This window comes from Mustela putorius, unplaced genomic scaffold (assembly GCF_011764305.1).
Source record: "Mustela putorius furo isolate JIRA1106 unplaced genomic scaffold, ASM1176430v1.1 tig00000275_pilon_pilon_pilon, whole genome shotgun sequence".
Classification (NCBI taxonomy): domain Eukaryota; kingdom Metazoa; phylum Chordata; class Mammalia; order Carnivora; family Mustelidae; genus Mustela; species Mustela putorius.
In genome coordinates this window covers 32,303,626-32,323,123 of record NW_025421341.1, presented here as the reverse complement: position 1 = coordinate 32,323,123, position 19,498 = coordinate 32,303,626, and positions in this window count along the sequence as shown.

Genomic DNA, 19,498 nt, shown 5'->3' with positions numbered 1-19,498 from the left:
AATTTTAGTTAAATCAGTAAGTCTTTCTCTTTATTTTTACTACCCTTTTTGTGTCATTCTCTAACCTGAGGACTCACAGTCATCTGGGTTCAGCCTTTACTAGTGAAGATGACCTGATGGCAACAGCAACAAGTCAAGGTTGGGATGCTTGAGACTCGAGATTTTGGGAAGCAACCTGGGCTTGTCTGAACCCCAACAACCCTGGTAGCTTCTCTCCAGCTTCCCTAAAATGAAGTATGTTTTGTGATTAAATTATGGCCAGTGGGATAAGAACAGATGTGACGTATGCAACCTCCCGGCTGTGCTCTTAGCAAGGGAAATGCCTTCCCCTGGATTTCACTCCAGGGGAAGAAATGGGGATAATCTTGTAGATAAGCAAGATACCTGGGGATGACAACCTAATGACCCGGAAGGAGCTTGTGTCACTGAAGTGTAGAAAGTCCATACCTCCTAGACTACTTTTAAATGGATTGTTCCTTTCCATTTCACTCCATAAACTTCTCTCTTGTGGGAGCCACTGTTATTTTGGGATTTTATTAAAGAGCCAAACCTGTATCCTAACTAAAAGAGTATCATGTGATTCCATTTTACACACACACACACACACACACACACACACACACACCGCCATAAGAGAAGATAAAGAAAATGATTGTTAATGTTAATTAATTCAGGGAATGGTACTATAGGAGTTTGGAAGGAAATTATGAGCTTTTCTTTTAATATTGATTTTATTTTTTTAACCCAGGCAGCTCTAACTCATGAAGTCACATTACTCCCATGTGGTTAAACACCTTTTTTAAGTGTTTTTAAGTCACTTCACTTAAAGCCACAGCCCTAGACTTTATGCGTGGGAGAAAAGGGTATTGGTGGCAAGGGAGCAAATATCACAACAGGCAGAAGAGTGTAATTCTAACAAGATTGGCCGAGATTGGCATTGTGTCGTCCATCGTGAACATGTGCTTCATAACCACCAGGGACCAGTGTTCAGTGACATTGGTATATTTCTTTATAGATAACATATTTTTATCTTTTTTTTTAAAGGTTACCAGAAAGTTATTGCAGGACTATTCACTGGATTCTGAGATATGATATAAATGTGTACCTCAGTATGTTTTTCCCACACGAGGAAAAGTATTTAGAAAGATTTCAACACACATATGGCAAAAGTTCTTATATTTTTTAAAAAGTCCTTGCAAATGTTAAATTTTCATTCACCTATGCCTGTAAACATTCAGATGTTATGTTTTTAACATATATTTATGTATGTCCCTTTCGCTCATCCAGAAGGATGCACAACAAATTAACAATCATGGTTACTTTCCAGGAAGGGTATTGGGCTAGCTTAGGGGAAAGGGGAGGCTGGAGGAAAGCGGTGACTTTTTACATTTACCAGGTTTGTATTGTTTGTATCTTTACAATGAGACTGATTTCATATACTGAATTCATACATTTAAAAGGTAAAATACAAGTTTTAAATAAAGAGTGGGAAAAAGAACTAAAAGTATTCTTTAAGTGAAAAAATCTATAGCTTGTGATTTTTCAGGAATGTGTTTCTAGCTGATATTAATGGATATTTTGGGTAAGAGGATTTCTACTACATATAACAGAAAACTCCAATTCATACAGATTTGAGACATCGTGAAAATCTTTTTCTCACATAACAAAGATGGTCGTGTAGGCTCCAAGGTCAATTATTTCCGTGGCTTCTTGTGGTCGTCAAGGTCCAGAGTCTGTCTGTCTTTTTAATTTGTCGTGTTCTGCATGTTGGCTATTTGCCCTCATTCTGATTCCCCTCACAAATGACCACAACAATTCCTAGTTTCCTATCTAGATATTACGACGTGTGAGGAAAGAAAAGGGCTTCTCTTCCTGAGTCTTCCTAGGACAGAAACACCTTTCCCAGAGCTCTCAGGGTCAGCTTCCCTCCAGCATCTTTGGAGAACTGAGTCACAAGCCCGTTCCTGACCCAACCTTGGCAAGAGAAGGGGAATTAACAGTTTTGACTTAGACTAGTTGTCAACAAGGGGAGATAAACATACATGGACTGGGCAAAACAATGAGCTTTGCCAAACATTATCTCTTCATGAATATGTGCATAAATCAGAAAACTCAATATTGTTACATTGTCAGTTCTCTCCAAATTGATCTCTACATTCAGTGCAAAACCCTAGTAGTTTTTTTTTAAATGGGAATTAACAAATTGATTCTAAAATTTGCACAGAAAAACAAAAGTCCTAGAATACACAAAACAACTTAAAAAAAAAAGAACACTACCAAATTTTAAGATTTACTATAAGAACTACACTAATTAAGACTGTGATATTGCTGCATGGAGAGACCTATATCAATGATAGAGAGGTCAATGGAACAGGAGAGTGTTCAGAAAAAAGACTCATATATCTGTATATCATCAATGGATTATTGCAAAAGATGTCAAGGTAAATCAATAATAAATGGAGAATCTTTTCAATAAATAGTGCTGAAACAATTATATACATATATTAATATATTTTTAAAAATGAACCTTGAGCTGTATCTTGAATCATTTACAGAACTCAACTTGAATGGATCAAATGAATGGATCCAAATGAATGTAAAACCAACAACTGAAAAAAATAAATAAATAAAGCCAACAACTGTATAACTTTGGGGGGGCGGTAAAAAAAACAGAAGATAGAGCGCCTGGGTGATCCAGTGGGTTAAGCCTCTGCCTTCAGGTCAGGTCATGATCTCAGAGTCCTGGGATCGAGCCCCGCATTGGGCTCTCTGCTCAGGGTGGAGCCTGCTTTCCTCTCTGTCTCTGCCTGCCCCTCTGCCTACTTGTGAGCTCTCTCTCTCTGTGTCAAATAAATAAATAAAACCTTGGGGTGCCTGGATGGCTCAGTAGGCTAAGCCTCTGCCTTCAGCTCAGGTCATGATCTCAGGGTCCTGGGATCAAGACCCGCATCGGATTCTCTACTTGGCGGGAGCCTGCTTCCCAGCCCTCTCTGTCTGCCTCTCTGCCTACTTGTGATCTCTGTCTGTCAAATAAATAAATAAAATCTTTAAAAAGAAAGAAAGAAAGAAAATATTTTTAAAAAACTAAAAAAATAGGAGAAAAATCTTTGCAACCTTAGGTTAGGCAGATATTGATTTTATAGGATACAAAAAAGTTCAAACCACAAAATAAAAAGTGTATAGTTCTTCCATACTCAACACTTCTGCTTTTGAACTCTTATAACTTAATTAAAAGATAATAACACAGATTTTTAAAGAGCACAGAATTCGAATAGACATTTCTCCAAAGAAGACATACAAATTGCCAAGAAGACATGAAAAGATGCTTATCGTCACTATTCATGAGGGAAACATAAATTAAAACCACAATGAAATACCATTTCATACCCACTAGGAGAGTTTGCATCAAAGGGAGAGAAAATAACTAGTGCTGGAGAGAACGTGGAGATATTGGAACCCTCATACGTTGCTGGTGGGGTGTAAAATGATATAGCTGACTTGGAAAACAATTGGCAGTTTCTCAAAACATAAACATAGAATCACCATATGTCCCAGCAATTTCCATGCCAGGTATATACCCCCCAAAAGGAAAACATATGTCCGTACAAAACGTTCAGAGCAGTTAATTTAAAAAAATTTTTTAAATGTTCAGAGCAGCATTGTGCCTAATAGCCAAAAAGCAAAAACAACACATACCCATCAACTGATAAAAAGATAACTAAAATGAGGTTTATCCTTTTGGTGGAATATTATTCAGCCATGAAAATGAATGACACATGTTACAACATGCATGACTACATTATGTTAAGTGAAAGAAACCAGAAACAAAACAAACCTACATATTATATGATTCCATTTACATGAAATGTTCAGAATAGGCAAATCTGCAGAGACATAAAGTAGGTGAGTGGTTCCCAGGGCCTCAGGGGAACTGGGTATGACTGCTAATGGGTATAGAGTTTCTTTGGAAGGAGATGAAGATATTCTAGAATTGAATAGTGTTGGTGGCCACACAACTTTGGAAAACAGTTTGGCCGTTTCTTAAAAAGTTTATACAGTTACCACACGACCCACTCCTAGGTATTTACCCAAGACAAACAACAACATATGTTCACACAAAACCCATATACAAATGTTCATAGCAGAATTATACAAAATAGCCAAAAGGTGGAAACATTCCAAATGCCCATTAACTGGTGAATAGATAAACAAATCTTGATACATTTACACCAAGAATACTGTTCAGCAATAAAAAGAAATAGTTAAGCTAACTAATGCACACTGACACAAAATATGGGTAAACCTCAAAAGCATTATGCCAAGGGAAAGAAACCAAACACAAAAAAAGATACCAAATGCATAATTCATTTTTACATGCTATTCTGGAAAATCCAAAACTGTAGAGACAGAAATCAGATCAGTGGTTGCCAAGAGTTAGTGGAAAAGGGACAGCTACAGTGGGGCAGAAGGGAACTTTTTTGTTTTGATGGAATGGTTCTGTCCTGAATGATACAATGGTAAACATTTGTTGAAACTCAAAGAACAGTGGTGCCTGGGTGGCTCTGTTGGTAAGCCTCCAACTCTTGATTTTAGCTCAGGTCATGATCCCAGGTTGTTAGATTGAGCCCCACGTTAGGCTCTGTGTGGCACATGGAGCCTGCTTAAGATTCTCTCTCGCTGGGTCTCTGGGTGGCTCAGTGGGTTAAAGCCTCTGCCTTTGGCTCAGGTGATGATCCCGGGGTCCTGGGATGGAGCCCCACATCGGGCTCTCTGCTCATCAGTAAGCCTGCTTCCTCCTCTCTCTATCTCTGCCTGCCTCTCTGCCTGCTTGTGATCTCTGTCTGTCAAATAAATAAATAAATAAAATCTTAAAAAAAAAAAAAAAGATTCTCTCCCTCCCTCTCTCAAAAACAAACAACAAAAAACAAAAAACAAAACAAAACAAAAAATGAAAAAACCCTCAAACAACTATAGGAATTTTTTTACTATGTGTAAATTATACCCCAATAAATCCAATTAAAAATAAGCTACATTATCCTAATCCATCCTCTCCCTACAAAAAAAATAAAAATTAAAATATATATATATATATATATATATATGTATGTATATATATTCAGGAACTTTTTTTTTTTTAATGTGGGGAGAGTCCTGTAAAGAGGAAGGAAAGCCAAGTACATTCACTTCCTCAAAAATGTACATCCTCTATTTTCCAAAACACAATTAAACACCTACAAATATCCACACATCACCAGCTTTGTAAAAACTCTTAATAAAACTACTCACTTTTTTGAGAAAGAAATCAGCTTGGCTAAGACTGTCTCTCCCTGCCCCTCTAACCTGGTCACACTTGTTTTCAGCAGGCAACCTGGATGCAAGCTGGGAGAATGTTTGGTTTGGTTTCAAGTGTTTTCACTTCCTCTAAAAGGAGGTTACTATGGGCAACAGCGACTAAAACAGAGAATGATAAAATTGGATCCAATCTGCCCACATGAAAGGTGCGGTGGGCAGAATCCACACTCTGCCCACACCCCCTAGGGTCCCTTTTCCATTCCCCCTGGTTGTATGCTTTCCCTCCCAACAGCCAGCACCACCCTCAGGCCCAGATTCACCTGCCTGTGCATTTGGTAAACCAGTCACCCTGGAAAGAATTCACCCCCCCGGCAGCAGCCCCTAACTAGTGACTGGCAGATAGTCTACCTGCCTCAGCTCCTTTGCACCCGATGAAGACAACGCCAAGGTAATTTTACATCAGTGCTTCTCATACTGTTATGCTTGCGTGAATTGGCTGGGGATTGAGTTCCAATGCAGATTCTGATGCAGGAGGTCTTTGAAGCTCCAGTTCCAACAAGCTCCTGGGTGATGCAATGCTGTCATCCACAGATCCACTTTAAGCCCAAGGGTCTCTTGTCAGAGCTCCCTACAGAGTCTAGCAAAAAAACAACAGGCATCTACACACATCTTGGTGTGCTGGAGCAAGAGGAAATACCTCAGGGACAAAACGTGGGTAAGGTCAGACGGATAAGATGTGGACCCACAGGCAGACTATAGAAGGACTCCTCTCCAGAACTTCCAGAGGCATATCAGAATTTAGGAATTCAGCTGACATTCCCATAATAGAGGCGTATTTGTGGGCTGAAAAGCATAAGAAACTTCTGCCCCGCATCCCTGACCACTCAGAGGCAGTGAGTGGCAATGAACTGTGAGGAAGGGGCGGTGCACAAGAGAAATGAGGGGCCATGAGCACACAGCGAGGCTGTGAAGGATACAGCTGTGCCTGACAGCAGGGGAGCCGAGGTGGGTTTTAGACGGTTTCAAATTTTGTTTAAAAAAGGAAAGAATGATTGTTGACAGGTAGACTGGTAAGCCTTTAGGCTCTGTCAGAAGACTGTTTTATTGGACCATGTCACAGAGCACATAAGGGTTGTTCATCAGGCTCATCCATAGGACAGCTCAGGAAGCAATTACCTGAACAACACGTCAAGGTTATGAGGCTGGAAAATGTCCTCTCCTCTGGACTCCCACAACACTTTAAAACTACTGCTAGAGCACTTACTTCTCCCCTTGGTTGCCATTCAAAAAGTTTTCACCAAGTGTCAACATGTTTCAGCCTGCATTTTAGGCACTGGGGATCCAAGGATAATCAACACAGAAAAGTGTTCACAGAATTTATATGATAAGTGGGAAACATAAATGATAAGCACAACAACAAATACATATAAAATATATCAAATAACTGCCAAGTAGAGAATTAAAAAGAGGTGGAGCCAAAGCAAGGGACTTGGTAACCACTTCAGAATGAATGGTGAGGGAGAATGTCTCAGTCCATTCAAGCTAGTATATGTTGTTATACTATCTATCTATCTATCTATCTATCTATCTATCTATAAGCTGTGGGGGCTTATAAACAACAAAAAATTATTGCTCACAGTTCTGGAGCTGAGAAGTCCAAGATCAAGGTTCCATCCAGCTCATTCATTGTCTGGTGAGAGCCAGATTCCTGGATGGAAAGCCATCTTCTTTCTGTGTCCTTACATGGCAGAAGGCATAAAGAAGCTCTCTGTGGTCTCTTTCATGAAGATACTATTCCCATTCATGAGGGCTTTGTTCTCAAAACCTAATCATTTCCCGGAGTCTGCCACCTCCAAATACCAGCACACTAGAAAAAATAGGTTCAACATATGATTTGGGGGAGAAATAAACATTCAATCTGTAACACAGGACCTCTCTGAGGAGGTGACATTTAAGCTGAGATTCGACCAACTTCAGCTATGTAATGAGGAGAAAGAACACAGCTGATGAAAGGACACATGTAGTGCAAAGGCCCTGAGGCATGAATATATTTGGCACTTTCAAGGAACTGAAAGATCAATGTCCTACAACAGAACAGATAAGGAGAAGAGTTATTTGAAAATATGTGGGAGAAGAGTCAGATCTTTATAAGCTAGAGTAAGTTTAGCTAGAATTTAATTAAGTTTGATTTTTTTTTCCCCCCAGTTTGGTAGCCAACATCCAATATGGATCCTAGTGATCTTAACCTCAATGAATCTTAACCAATGAATAAGCCTCTCCCACAATGACCTGGGGCTGGCTTGTATGAACAATAGAATACAGAAGTGATGGTTGGTTCATGACTTCTAAGGGTAGGTCATAAATATACTGCAGTTTCTGTCTTTGTCCTTGGATTTGCTTTGAGGGAAGCTAGCCACCATATTGTAAGGACACTCCAACAGTCTCACGGAGAGACCCACATGGAGAGGAACAGCCAACAAGTTGCCAGCAGCAACTTGCCAGCCTCAGAACACCTTCTTCCCACCGCAGCCCCAAGCAACAGCTGACTGACACACTCTGAGCTAGGGCCACCCAACCCGGCTACTCCAAAAATATATGCTTTTTTCAGAACTGCTTGAAAGTAACTTGCAGGATACTTCACCCTTAAATACTTCAGCATGCATCACCCAATGCTAGAGAACTTCTGCTGCATAACCACAATTAACATTACTACATTAAAAAAAATTAGCAATAATTCCATAGTTTCATCTAACATCCAGTCCGTATTCAGATTTCCCAGTGGTCCAACAAATATCTCCCTGGGACTTTGGACTCATTTTACTTGTGATAATTGTGATAATTATCTTATGATAATTCATGAATAGGTTTTAAGCAAGAGATTGGCATGGTCTGATTTGCAACTTCAAAAGTTCTGTCTGACTTCTGTGTAGAAAAGAGATTGAAGGGGCTAAGTTAATTTCCTGAGGCTGCTATTATAAATGAGCACAAACTTTAATGTATTTTTATCTATTTGTTTTTTTATCACAAATAGTAATTTATTTTCTCATGGCTCTGGAGGCCAGAAGAAGGAAATCAGTAGCACTGGGCCAAAAATCAGCTGCCTTTGCAGCTTCTGGTGGGCGTTGGCATTCCTTAGCTTATGGCTGTGTCACTTACAACCTCTGCCTCTGTCTTCGCATTGCCTTCTTCTCTTCTGCATGTACAAAAGCTCCCTCTGCCTCTTTCTTGCAAGGAAACTTTTGGCTGCATTTAGCACCCGCCCTGATAATCCAGGATCATCTCTCCTCTCAGCATTCTTGACTTCATCATATCTGCAAAGACCTTTTTCCTAAATAAGGTAACACGTGCAGATTCCAAAGAATAGGACCTGATGTCTTTAGGAAACCTTATTCAGCTTCCTCCATGGACCCAGAATAGAACTGAGAGGACCATTGGCAGCCCCTGCTCATGTCCAGGCAAGATGTCTATGTCTTGGAACAAGATGCTGTTGGTGAAGAAAGAGCGGTAGATTTAGGGTAATTGCTGATAGATTTGATAGGGAGCAGTGGGAGCTGTGGGAGGAGTGCAAGAAATCAAAGAACCTCCCGGAGCCTGTCGGGTACTCCCACTAATCTCCATTAACTAGTTATCAACTCCTTGAGAGCCCAAAGCCTTTCAGTATGTCATTACCTCTGGGACCCAGGCTGGGGCTTTTCTTATGGTGGGTCTACACCATAATTTAACTGAATCGAAAAGAGATACAGGGGTCAGAACATCAATTATTCTCTTTGCCAGACTTTAGCAATGTCTAGAAATGTCAGAAAAGTTCTGTTGGGAGACACCTGGGTGGCTCAGTCTGTTAAGCCTCTGCCTTCAGCTCAGGTTATGATCTCAGGGTCCTGGAATTGAGTCCCACATTGGGCTCCTTGCTCAGTGGGGAGCTTCCTTCTCCCTCTGTCTGCTGCTCCCCTAGTTTGTGCTTTCTCTCTCACTCTTCCTCTGACAAATAAATAAATAAAATATTTTTAGAAAATAAAAAGAAAGAAAAGCTCTGTTTGGCGTTGTTCTTTGAACACCAGTGACCTAGTCTGAACCTCTCAAAAGAACCTTGTTCTTAAATTAGGGCTCTTGCTTCTGCTCTGTCTGACCTGGGTGGCTGCAGTAAGAAATCCAGAGAAATCTCTGAAAAAGATCTTTTACAAACTAAGCAAAAGCAACTTATGTTTTGTTTTTTTCTTTTAAACTGTCTTCAGTATTGTTATGTTTAAATTTGATTAATATGATGTGACCTAATGAAATTTAAATTCATCTGGTCTTACTGATTGTTTTAAGACCAACAGCTGACAAGCTTTGAAAACACGTGATTTCCTGATAACTTTACGTTAGTATAAATGTGACTAAGGGCCTTCATCCATTTTTATACCTTAAACAAAGAAATCTAATGCACACCCAAAAATCTTTGAAAACAATACTTACCCCACAGCCATATTCTATGAGGTATAAATGTGAAACACATTCTACTAACTTTATAATGGTAATGAAATCAACTTTCAAAATACTGTCAATTATTAGATTTTATCTTAGGTCAGCTAGTATTGTTTGCTTTCCTTGGCTCTTATTAAAATAACCCTAAAGAGATGAATATCTATTTTCACATATTTACTCATTTCCAATATGGATACCAGGGTTCCTGGTGGCTCAGTCTGTTAAGTGTCCAACTCTCAATCTCACCTCAGGTCTTGATCTCAGGATCATGACTCAGGGTCATGAATTCAAGTCCTGTGCTGGGCTCCACAGTTGGTGTGGCATCTACTTAAAAAAAAAAAAAAATATATAATATATATATATATATATATATATATATATAATATAATAAATTATATTTCTTTAATATAATTTATATGATAAATTATATATAAATATAATATATATCCATAATATATATATGTGTGTATATATATCCATATATATGGATACCAAAGAGATTTGCTACATTCAAGACCTACACAAGGTCTTCCGGTGTTTCCACAAAGCCTGGAGGGACAAAAAGCCTCAGAGGGATATTTCTGCCTTTTCCAACCTCAGGCAAAATTTGACATGCCCACCAAGTGCCAGTCCCCTAAAACAGCTCCACCCAATCACAGAAGTGCACCAGGGAGGGAATGAAATCACCTTGGCCGGGATACAATTTCTGCAGATTGCATGCAGATCAACCTCCTGCTGCTTCCTATTTCCTTCCTACTCTTCCTGGTCTTGGCTCTTCATCTCGCCCCTTCCACCCGTCCTGGCTCCCCCTGGTTCTGAAGATCCATCGGGGACACCAGCTTGACACCAGGACTACTGTATTCCCTCTCCAACACCAAGATCTGGGGGTTCAGGTTAGAGATACTTGGGTTTTCAGTTGGATCTTGGGGTGGCTGCCTACCTGGGGCAGGGTGTGGAGAGAGAGGAAGGAACAGGAATTAGGCATGAATCATTTGGCAGACACTGAAGTCTACCACATGTCTGACCTTGTCTAAGGCACTGGGGATTCTGTGGGGAACTGGCCATAATCTCTGCCCTCAAAGAGTTTACAGTTCAGGAAGGGGTGGGTGGAGATGGATGTACAAGTCACTCCGGGAATACAGGTCATAGGCACTCAATTCAGTTTCAGGAGGGGAGAAAGCATGGGACTCGGGGATGGAGTTGCCAGATTTACTAAATAATAACACAAGATGCTCTGTTAAATTTGAATTTCAGTTAAAAAGCAAATAATTATTTGGGGTATGCATATCCCATGAAATATTTGAGGCAAACTTACATTTTAAAAAAGTGTTCATTCTTTATCTGCAATTCAAATGTAACTGGGCAGCTTGTGTTTTTATTTCCACCTCCAAAAACTGATTTGACTCAACCTCTAAGACTGAATCCCCAAATTTTCAAGGGTAGATCTTGCAAGTGGGCAGAAAAAAGGCAAATACCTATGTCGTGCAGTTTGAAAGATAATTACTTCTAAAGCCCCTTTTTTTCTCACTTTCATCTATCTGTAAAGGTGTTTATAATTCTGCCATTAAAAATTAGCTCTTTGGGGTTATCTGACTTTTTTGTTTTCTAGTGAAGTAGTAGAAAAAGGAAAATCAAGAATGCTACTGCAACTTAACATAAGAAGGAACTTTCTAGAATTAAGGAACTGGTGAGTATTAGGAAGTGAGCTGTCATAGAAGATGTTCAAGAATCGGTCACATGTAAGGGAGGTAAACAGGGCTCAGTTGGGTCAGGTCTTGGCAAGCTTTCTCTGTAAAGGAGTAAATAATCAATATCTTTGGCTTTGGGAGTCACGTGTTCCCTGTCACAACTGCTCAAGTTTACCACTGTTCCCATTTTGTAGCACAAAAAAAATGTATAAATGCATGGGCCTTGTATTCCAATAAAACTTAATTTTCCAAACCTGGGTGTCAAAGTAGATTTGGCCCAATTTGCTGACCCTTGGCTTAGATAATCTCCAACATCCTGTCCAAGCCTCAGATTCTCTGACAAGTTAAAACTTTCAAAATGCCAACACCCCCAACAGTGGTCCCTTAACTGTTCAAACTGTTGAGCCTGGAATGAGTTTTCAATTAAGGCCTCTGAGAAAATATATGGGTGGGCCCCAGGGATGGTCAAGAAGAGGTCAGTGCACAGAGGAGGAGAAAGGGTTGAGGAAAAGTGGCCCTGTTGGCCTTCCGAGTGTAGATGACTGGAAATCAGAGATGAGACCCCTACATGGTCATCTCCCTACCACTCCACCCCCACCAGCAGATAGAGACCAAGAAGAAGGGGGGGGGGTGATACTTGTTTCAACCACCCACATATTGAAATGAATGACATCAATGAATGTTCACAGCAAGAGTGGAGGAAAGGCTACTTCATCAACCCAGTGGTGAAGCTAACCCAGTGGGTTATAAACCAACACCTATCAGTTCCCAGAGTAGGAGTCTTTGTTCAACAGGAGATCCTGTTCTCTAAAAGGCATTGAGAGGAAATAAAATAAGCCCTCAAGGGGTTAGTAAAAGGAAAAAAGAGAATTTTAATATATTTTTTCCCTTTTGTTTTTGTTTGTTTGGTTGGTTTGTTGGTTTTTATTTCTTTTCAGCGTAACAGTATTCATTGTTTTTGCACCACACCCAGTGCTCCATGCAATACGTGCCCTCCTTAATACCCACCACCTGGCTCCCCCAACCTCCCACCCCCCCACACCCCTTCAAAACCCTCAGGTTGTTTTTCAGAGTCCATAGTCTCTCATGGTTCACCTCCCCTTCCAATTTCCCTCAACTCCCTTCTCCTCTCCATCTCCCCATGTCCTCCATGTTATTTGTTATGCTCCACAAATAAGTGAAACCATATGATAATTGACTCTCTCTGCTTGACTTATTTCACTCAGCATAATCTCTTCCAGTCCCATCCACGTTGCCACAAAAGTTGGGTATTCATCCTTTCTGATGGAGGCAAAATACTCCATGGTGTATATGGACCACATCTTCCTTATCCATTCATCCCTTGAAGGGCATCTTGGTTCTTCCCACAGTTTGGCAACCATGGTCATTGCTGCTATAAACATTGGGGTACAGATGGCCCTTCTTTTAACTACATCTGTATCTTTGGGGTAAATACCCAGTAGTGCAATTGCAAGGTCATAGGGAAGCTCTATTTTTAATTTCTTGAGGAATCTCCACACTGTTCTCCAAAGTGGCTGCACCAACTTGCATTCCTACCAACAGTGAAAGAGGGTTCCCCTTTCTCCACATCCTCTCCAACACATGTTGTTTCCTGTCTTGCTAATTTGGGCCATTCTAACTGGTGTAAGGTGGTATCTCAATGTGGTTTTAATTTGACTCTCCCTAATGGCTAGTGATGATAAACATTTTTTCATGTGTTCGATAGCCATTTGTATGTCTTCCTTGGAGAAGTGTCTGTTCATATCTTCTGCCCATTTTTTGATATGATTATCTGTTTGGTGTGTGTTGAGTTTGAGAATTTCTTTATAGATCCTGGATGTCAACCTTTTGTCTGTACTGTCATTGGCAAATGTCTTCTCCCATTCCGTGGGTTGCCTCTTTGTTTTGTTGACTGTTTCCTTTGCTGTTGTTGTTTTTTTAAACATTTTATTTATTTATTTATTTGACACAGAAAGAGCGAGAGATCACAAGTAGGCAAAGAGGCAGGCAGAGAGAGAGGGGGAAGCAGCTTCCCTGCTGAGTAGAAGGCAGATCAGGACCTGAGCTGAAGGCAGAAGCTTAACCCACTGAGCCACTCAGACACCTTTTTCCTTTGCCTTTTAAAAATGAATTCTATCTACAGCCATTATTTTATGTCATCCTGAAATCACTCAAAGACTTTAGAATTTTGTTCCCAAAAACCCTAGATATTAGGAAGTTCTTGAGTCATGCTGGCCAATTTTCTGCTGCCATTACAGGTGCCACCACCCTGTAGGCTCTGCCACCTGTTACCAAGGCTCTGCCATGCAGCCTACTCCCCGCAACACCCAAGCCCTGGTCCTCACTCAGACCCTGAGAAATCAGTCCTAGTGCCCTCTACCTCGGGTTAATTCCTCTGATGGCTTTATTCTTCCACTCACTCAGATACTCCAGGGCCACCAGATCTGGGAGAAACCACTTAGCACCTGCTCTCTGAACTACTGCTACGGGTCTCTGCAGGACTAAGGCTCTGCTTGGTTCTGAATGGAGTGGGTGTGGAGGAGAGCTTGTGGGCTTAGTTATTATGGCATTCCCTTTGTCTTCCCTCTTCCTGTTTCTCCTCACAAAGGGAAATGGGAGACTGAGGCATGCAGGCATCTGGACTTTTGTGGGGTGAAGTGTGTCAGCATGGGGTCTCATGGGGTCTCCTATGCCCTGTCTAGCCCAGCACGAAGACTTTATCCCATCATTGAGACATAACAAAAATTGTGGATTTTTAGCAAATGGTTTAACCCGATACATTTAAATGTTTCAATGCATAGTACAGAATAATAGCTAACTTGTGCAGCATTCATAGGTATCAAAGCATTTCATATTTGTAAAGCAAGGGTATTTGCCAGAAAGCAGTTATTTTCCTATTTACCAACCATGATAGAAATGTGTCAACATTTTAAAAATTATTTAATTTGAATTACACACATTTAACATACAGTGTTATATCAGTTTCAGGTGTGCAATACAGTGATTTAACAATTCTTTTTTTTTTTAAGATTTTATTTACTTATTTGACAGAGAGAGATCATAGGTAGGCAGAGAGGCAGGGGGGAAATAGGCTCCCCGCTGAGCAGAGAGCCTGATGCGGGGCTTGATCCCAGGGCCCTGAGATCATGACCTGAGCTGAAGGCAGAGGCTTAACCCATTGAGACACCCAGGCACCCTCAACAATTCTTTACATTACTCAATATTCATCATGTTAAGCGTATTCTTAATCCCCTTCACCTATTTCACCCATCCCCCCACTATCTTCCCTCTGGTAGCCATCAGTTTATTCTCTATAGTTAAGAGTCTGTTTTTGGTTTCTCTCTTTTTTATCTTGTTTATTTTGTGTCTTAAATTCCACATATGAGTGAAATCATTTCTGACTGGCTTACTTTGCTTTGTGTTATGCTCTCTAGATCCATCTGTGTTGTTGCAAATGGCAAGATGTCATTTTTGATGGCTGAGTTATATTCCATTACACACACACGCATACATATATACATATGTATATTCTTTATCCTTCCATCAGTTGATGGGTTGCTTTCATAATTTTGCTATTGTAAATAATGCTGCAATACATGGGGAGCATGTATACCTTTGAATTAGTATTTCATATTCTTTGGGTAAATACCCAGTAGCACAATTACTGGATCATAAGGTAGTTCTCTTTTTAACTTTTTGAGGAACCTCCATATTATTTTCTACAGTGGCTGCACCAGTTTGCATTCCCAACAACAGTACACATGTGTTCCTTTTTCTCCACATCTTGGCCAACACTTGTTGTTTCTTGTGTTTTTGATTTTAGCCATTCTGACAGGTGTGAAGTGATAGCTCATTGTAGTTTTTTTTTCTCATTGTAGTTTTAATTTGCATTTCCCTGGTGATGAGGGACACTGAGCATTGCTTCATGTGTCTGTTGGTCATCTGAATGCCTTCTTTGGAGAAATATCTGTTCATGTCTTCTGCCCACTTTTCATTGGATTATTTGGGGTTTTTTGGTGTTGAGTTGTGCAAGTTCTTTATATATTTTGAATACTAACCCTTTATTGAATATGTCATTGGCAAATATTTTCTCCCATTCAGTAGGTTGTTGTTTAGTTTTACTGGTTGATTACTTTGCTCTGCAGATTTTCTTTTAATGTAGTCACAATAGTTTATTTTTACTTCCATTTTCCTCACCTCAGGAGAGAGATCTAGAAAAATGTTGCCACATCCGATGTCAGAGAAATTTCTCCCTATGCTCTTTTAGGAATTTTATTTTTTCAGTTTTCACATTTAGATCCTAAATCCATTTTGCTAATTTTTTTTTTGAGGATTTTTGCATCTCTATTCATCAGAGATGACCTATAGTTCTCTTTTTTTTTGAAGTGTCTTCATCTGGTTTTGTTTCAGGATAATGCTGGACTCAGAATGAATTTAGAAACTTTCCTCTTTTATTTTTTGGGGGTAGTTTGAGAAGAAAAGGTATTAACTCTTCTTCAGATGTTTGGTAGAATTCACCTGTGAGACCATCTGGTCCTGGACTTTTGTTTTTTGGGAGTATTTTGATTACTGATTCAATTTCATTGCTGATAATCAGTCTGTTCATATTTTCTATTTCTTCCCAATTTAGTCTTGGGAGGTTGTATGTTTCCAGGAATTTATCTATTTCTTCAGGTTGTCCAATTTGTTGTTATATATATTTCATAATATTCTCATTTTACTCTTTGTGTTTCTGTGGTGTTGATTGTTACTTCTCTGTTATTCCTGATTTTGTTTGAGTCTGCTCTCTTTCTCTCTCTGTTTTTAAAGGAGTCTAATTGAAGGTTTATCAATTTCATTGATCTTTTCAAAGAATCAGCTCCTGGGTTGATCTATTTGTTCTACTGGTTGGTTTGTTTGTTTGTTTTGAGATTTTTTTGTTTGTTTTGTTTTTGTTTTTAGTTTCTGTTTTGTTTATTTCTGCTCTAATCTTTATGATTTCCTTCCTTCTACTGGTTTTGGGTTTTGTTCTTTTTCTAGCTCCTTTAGGTATAAGGTTAGGTTTTTATTTGAGATTTTTCTTATTTCTTGAGATAGGCCTGTATTGTTATAAACTTCCTTCTTAGAATACCTTTTGCTGCATCCCAAAGACTTTAGACCACTGTGTTTTCATTTTCTTTTGAATCCATGTATTTTTTTATTTCTTCTTTGATTTCTTGGTTGACCATTCATTGTTTAGTAACATGTTATTTAACCTCCATGTACTTGTGTGGTTTTTTTCCAGATTTTTTTCTTGTGGTTGATTTCTAGTTTCATAGCATTGTGGTTGGAAAATTATGACTTTGATTTTTTTTTTTTGAGACTGGTTTTATGGCTTAATATGTGATCTACTCTGGATAATGCTTCATGTGTCCTTGAGAAGAATGTGTGAATGTGCATTCTGTTGCTTTAGGATGGAATATTTTGAATATATTAGTTAGATCCATCTAGTCCAATGTGTTATTCAAAGCACAGTTTCCTTGTTGACTCTCCATTTGGATGATCTATCTGTAAATGTAAGTGGGGTGTTAAAGTATCCTACTGTTATTATATTACTATTGATTACTTCCTTTATGGTTTTTTGTTTTGTTTTGCTGCTTTATATATTTTGATGCTCCCATTTTGGGTGCTAAATATTTATAATCATTGTATCGTATTGGTGGACTGTTCCCTTTTTGATTATATACTGTCCTTTTTTGTTTCTTGTTGCAGTTTTTTTGTTTTTAAGTCTATTTTGTCCAATATAAATATTGCTACTCTGGCTTTCTTTTCACATCCATTTGCATGACAGATGCTTTTCCATCCCTTCATTTTCAATCTGCATGTGTCTCTAGGTCTGAAATGAGTCTCTTGTAGACAGCATATAGATGAGTCTTGTTTTTTTAATCCACTCTGTCATCCTATGTCTTTTGATTGAAGTGTTTAGTCCATTTACATTCAGAGCAATTATTAATAGGTAGGTACTTGTTGCCATTTTTTAATATCTATTTTATGGTTATTTTTGTAGCTATTCTCTTTTCTTCTCTCTCTCTCTCTCTCTTTTTTAAGATTTTATTTAATTATCTATTTACCTGAAAGAGAGAGTGAGCAAGTGGGGCTGGGGATAGGAAGGGGCAGAGCAGGGTACATGATGAGGGGCTCTATCACAGGACCCTGGGATCATAGCCTGAGCTGAAGGTAGACACTTTATCAACCAAGCCACCCAGATACCCCTTCTCTGTTCCTTTCTTATTTTGCTATCTTCTCTCAGCTTGCTAACTTTCTTTAGTGAAATACTTGGATGACCTTCTCTTTATTTTTTGCATATCTATTACTGGATTTTGATTTGTGGTTACCATTAGGTTTCTATATAGCATCTTATGTATATAGCAGTTTATATTAAGTTGATGGTCACTTAAATTTGAACCCATTTCTTATCCCTCTCCCCCCAGCCCTCACATTTTAGGTATATAGTGTCATAATTTACATCCTTTTATTTTGTGAATTCATTGACTGTTTTTTGTAGGTACACTGAATTTTACTGCTTGTGTGCCTCTCATTTTTCTTACTCCTGTTCATGGTCTTTGCTTTCCAGAGTCTCCTTTAACATTTCTTATAGGGCTGGTTTAGAGGCATTGAATTCCTTTAACTTTTGTTTGTCTGGGAAGCTCTTTATCTCTCCTTCTATTCTGTATGATAGCCTTGCCGGATAGAGTATTCTTGGCTGCAGATTTTTTTCCTCCTAACACTTTGAATCATGCCACTCCCTTTTGTCTGTAAAGTTTCTGCTGAAAAATCACCTGATAGACTTATGAAGTTTCCCTTATACATAACCATCTTCTTTTCTCCCACTGCTTTTAAAACTCTTTCTTTGTCATTACTTTTTTTTAAGATATTGAATATCCGTTTATAAATTCTGGTCTGTAGAATTATATTTTTATGTTAAAATACTTAGATTATTTCACCATTACTTTATTTTTTATATATTTTATTTTAGTTTAGTTTAGTTTTATTTCTTTTCAGCTTAACAGTATTCATTGTTTTTGCACCACACCCAGTGCTCCATGCACTACGTGCCCTCCCTAATACCCACCACCTTGTTTCCCCAACCTCCCACCCCCTGCCCCTTCAAAACCCTCAGGTTGTTTTTCAGAGTCCATAGTCTTTCATGGTTTACCTCCCCTTCCAATTTCCCTCAACTCCCTTCTCTTCTCCATCTCCCCATGTTATTTGTTATGCTCCACAAATAAGTGAAACCATATGATAATTGACTCTCTCTCCTTGACTTATTTCAGTTGTCATTACTTTTTGCCATTTTGATTACTGTGTGTCTTGGTGTGGCCTCCTTGGGTTGATTTTGTTGAGGGCTCTCTGTGCCTTTTGGATCTGGATGTCTGTTATTTTCCCCAGATTCAGGAAGTTCTCAATGATCATTTCTTCAGATAAATTTTCCACCCCCTTTTCTCTCTCTTCTCCTTCTGGGTCCCTATAATGTGAATGTTATTATGTGTGATAGTGTCAGTGAGTTCCATAAGTCTGTTTTCACTTTGCATTATTTTTTTCCACCTGCCCAGCTTGCTTTTCTTTACTGTCTTCCGTGTCACTTATCCATTCTTTTGCTTCTTCTAGTCTACTATCTATTCTATCTATCATATTTTTCATTTCAGTTATTGAGTTCTTAATCTCTGATTGGTCCTTTACTATGTTTTCTGTCCCTATGTTAAGGGTCTCAATGAAACTTCCACTCTTTTCTCAAGTCCAGTGAGTATCTTTATGATCATTACTTTAAATCCTCTATCAGGCATATTACTTATCTCCTTCTCATTTAACTCTCTTGCTGTGATTTTGTCCTGGTCTTTCGTTTGGGACATATCCTCTCTCTCTTCATTTTGTCTAAATCTCTGTGTCTGGTTCATGTGTTAGGAAGGTCAGCTACATCCGCGGCTATTAAGAGTAGTGACTTTATGAGGAAGAGTTCCTGTGGTGCCCTCTGATCTGTTCATCAGAACTTGGCACTTGAGGTGTGTCTCCTTTGTGTTTCTTTCACCCTACTGCTG